Source organism: Chenopodium album, chromosome 7, assembly GCF_948465745.1.
Source record: "Chenopodium album chromosome 7, dcCheAlbu1.1, whole genome shotgun sequence".
Taxonomy (NCBI): domain Eukaryota; kingdom Viridiplantae; phylum Streptophyta; class Magnoliopsida; order Caryophyllales; family Amaranthaceae; genus Chenopodium; species Chenopodium album.
Window position 1 is genome coordinate 26,327,782 of NC_137840.1, and position 4,055 is coordinate 26,331,836.

At 34.0% G+C, this 4,055-nt stretch overlaps 1 long non-coding RNA gene across 1 annotated transcript; it reads left to right on the forward strand.

Annotated features, from left to right (window-relative positions):
• The first annotated feature begins 393 nt into the window (after positions 1-393).
• On the forward strand, positions 394-3,339 carry LOC145641001 (uncharacterized). Its single transcript, XR_014115088.1, has 3 exons — positions 394-1,044; positions 2,851-2,976; positions 3,080-3,339. It is a non-coding gene; the product is annotated as an uncharacterized LOC145641001 (long non-coding RNA).
• Positions 3,340-4,055: the final 716 nt, after the last annotated feature.

The window sequence follows — 4,055 nt, forward strand, 5'->3', positions numbered from 1 at the left end:
TAGAAAAGTACTTCTTCTATGTGATTTCCAGTGATAATCACTTAGATGTTTATTTGATTTACTTGTAACTTATGTTGTTGGTAAATTGTTTAAACTATATATAATTGTATAATGTATTTCTTATAGGAGAACTACCAGAAGAAGGTTGAAGAAGCCACCATTCACTAGTAGAAAAATGCTCATTTGCGTTGCCTTATTTGCGTCACTCATAGAAACAAATGACGCAAATGAGATATTTTGACAACATTATCAGTAATTTGCGTTGGACATTTGTTACAAAAGAGAAGCAAACGTCTGACATATTTCAACTTACTTATATATACGTCGCTTTTATAAATAGGAGTGACGCAAATAACATTGTCATTTGCATCACTTGTTTATTAACAAGCGACGCAAATAACCTTTGTGAGTCATTTGCGTCACTCGTTTATTGACAAGAGACGCAAATGACCATTACAGCTTATATAAATTGTCGCTGCCTTCTGATGTTCGAACTTCAATACTTCAAAGTTCAAACCCTAGAAAATTCAACCCCAAAATTCCCAGAAATTCAACATCAAAACCCCAAAACATTACAAAAATTTGACCACTAATCAATAATCCCAGCAAATGTGAGGCAAAACCCCTTATATTCGAGCAAATCTGAGCCAAAATCCCATACTTTTGAGCAAAAAACAACCCAAAGCCCCCACGAAATTCAATTGCAGATAATCGAGCAAATTACCTTAAATTTGAGCAAAATAGCAATTGAAAACTCAAATCAAAAGCTAGTTGATATTGTCCTAATAAAAACCCTAGAATTTTATACAAAAACACCAAGCATAATTATGAGAAAACATAAGTTTGAGTTTTGAATTTTGGGTTTTTTTTGGTTCTACGATTGCAACAGAGTTTACACACAGATCTAAGGAAGTTGGTTGGATTTTCGTTCAAATTAGGAGCAATTTGTTACGATTCTCTGAAAGTTAGGGTTTGTACCCAATAATATGGAATTTTGGCTCTATTGTTGCTGAAGTTGCATATGCAAAATCGATTTCAAGCAAGGTAAGACCTCTTCATCTATTTTCTTTTTTATCATGCACTTCAATCCACATAGATATTTGAAGTTCAATTGTAAATTAACTTAGTTTAATCTACTATTTTGTTGCTGTTTTTTGCACGAATTCTAGATTTACAAGCATGTTTATATATAACAGCTTTTTGGGGTTTCATATTCGAATTTAGGGTTCATCAAATGCAATATATATTTCCCACAAATCAAAGAAATTTAGGATTTATACTCGATTCTAAGGAATTTTGGTTCTATTTTGGTGAATTTATGTAGTTGATTTCAACCAAGGTAAGATATGTTATGTGTTCTTACTATTTTATGATTCGAATTTATTCTAGTTATAAAGCCATCTAGTCACCACGTTTTGTTTTCTGATTTGAAATGCCTATGCAACAACAGTAACAATGCAGGACAGTCTCTGATGTTTTACTAACTCTAGTGTATAACTTAATATGGACAATTGTTTGTGGTGGTCAGATCAGTTCCTTTTTATAATTCATATTATTTACACAAAAATTCCAAGTTATGTAAAAAATTATAGTAAAATCAGCCTATCAGGACAAACCACCTAAGATAAACAGAAATATGAGCAGATCAAGATCAAGTATTTTCCAAGATATAAATACCTTAAGAAACTTGCAGACCGGAATAGAGTCATTATAGATAGATAGAGACTTTAGGCACGGTGCAAGCCAAAGAAGAGCCTGAACAAGTTTGACTCGAGTATACTTTAGTAATGATGAACGAAGCTGCACCACGAAGCTGCACCACCAAGTTTTCAATTTTGGATGAACTTAGTTTAATTTTACTATTTTGTTGATTATGTTGTTATCTTGAGGTCTGTCATAATTCATGTGGCTGTTTGAGTTGGAAGAATGGTCATTCAAGTTCGTGTGAATCTACATGGTTTTTTTAAGGAGAGTGGAGCCTTTCCCATGTAGCTTTATGCTGTTAGCTAAACTGTGATGTGTGATGCTGTGATCTTCATATTATAGTGTCCAACTAGCTATATTATTGAAAACTTTTAACCACAACTGTGAAGCGCAGTTCTTCCTCAATCGGTCCATCATGTTATCTATTTGGCGATAACACGTCCTTTCAAATTTAAAATTATGGTTTTTCTGGAAAGATACTTATGTAGAAAGGTTTTTGCTAATTTTTTCATCTCTATTTTGAGTAGCTATATCTGAGGTTGAATGATGCTTGTAACATTGTCTATTTGTTTCACTTTTATGGGCATCATCTGATGCCTTAATTTGCCATGTGTCTTTGCTTATGAAATCTGATGCCTTAATTTGTGCACTAAACAAAGAAAAAAAGAAATCTGATGCCTTAATCTGTGCACTAAACAAAAACAAAAAGAAAACCCATTCTTGAAGTTCGATTAGTGTAAGGAAAATCCTGGGATTTCACGAACAGTCCTGGGATTCAAGAACCGGAATCAAGAACAGTCCCCCTAGAACAACAACAATAATTGAAGTTCGATTAGTGTAGCAGTTCGACCAGTGTTCGCCCCCCTCATATTACTGCATTTAGGCTCGACATTGTTGAATTTGTGAAGTCGATTTCACCTAAGGTAAGATTGCTTCTATTTATGTTCAATCTTTTCATGGTAGATAGAATGTAGCATCTAACTTGAACAATGACTTAGTTTAATTTCAGGTTTAGTGTTAGTTCATTAATTAGAAAATATATGGCAGATTTAGTTGAATATATATAATTTCAGTTATTGAATATATGGCAGATCGATTAAGTTGAATCAACTATGTTGGTTTAATATATGTATTTTTTTATGGCAGATTCTTAATTATGCGGAAGTGAATTCCACAAGTTGCTCGAGGTTCTGGTTGTGAACAAACGATTAAGGCGGTAGTACACATACGAGATTGTCTTCACTTGTGGTATATATATTTAAACCATTTAAGGTATGAGTTGTCAAATATTTCATTTTTGTTTGATAAATACAATTTGATGTTAGCTACAATCTTGAATTAAAACTTTCCTCTTGTATACTTGTTGTGTTGATAGGATTTTTTAAGAACTACACCGTATACCGAGAAGGAGATAAGTGAGATTCGAGATATTTGGGCAGAGTACTTTATATGTAATGTTGAACTTTAGATTTACACTTAGCGCATGTTGGACTCTTGTTTTGGATTATAGGCTTGACATGAATGATTTTGGTTAATTGGTGTTGGGATGATGAGTATAATGTCTATGATATTGAGATGTAAATTATTGGACAGGTTGTTAATATAATGCCGTCATTCCCAATTTTATGGGTAGGCCAAAATACAAAGGAAACTCTGTCGAACTTTACATTTGCATTCATTATTATTGCATTTTAATTTCAATTATTGGCGTTAGCATATTACTTTATACCACTAGCAAGGAAAACAGGTACTACAAACATATACAAGCAATTATTGTAATTTAAAAAAAAAACCACATCATTTGCGTCACTCATTAAACAAACAAGTGACGCAAATAAAGAAATTTTGTATTGTGTAGTCAGTCATTTGCGTCACTCCTATATGAACAAGTGACACAAATAACAAACAAGAAGTTGCTCAAAACAGCTATTTGCGTCACTCCTTTATAAAGGAGTGACGCAAATAACTCTTATTTGCGTCACTTGTTTATAAAGGACTGACGCAAATGACTCTTATTTACGTCACGCCTAGAAGTGACGCAAATGACTTTTAAACCATTTGCGTCGCGAGAAGTTAATACACTATAAATGAGCGACGCAAATGAGCCTTTTCCTACTAGTGATTCAAGGGATTAAAAGGAGTACTAATGAGTTGTATTGGGAGAGGGTGGGTGGTCGCAACAAGAAGGGTCGGATGAAGGGACTCGGCTAAAGTGCAGAGCTGTACTATGGCAACTGGACTGGCCGAGTTTCCAGGTCTTCACAACAGTACACATCGTCAGTTGTTTTCTCAGACGCAGGATCAGATGGAGCATAGGGTGGAGACTCTTCGTAGTGAAATCTGGAGTGAAC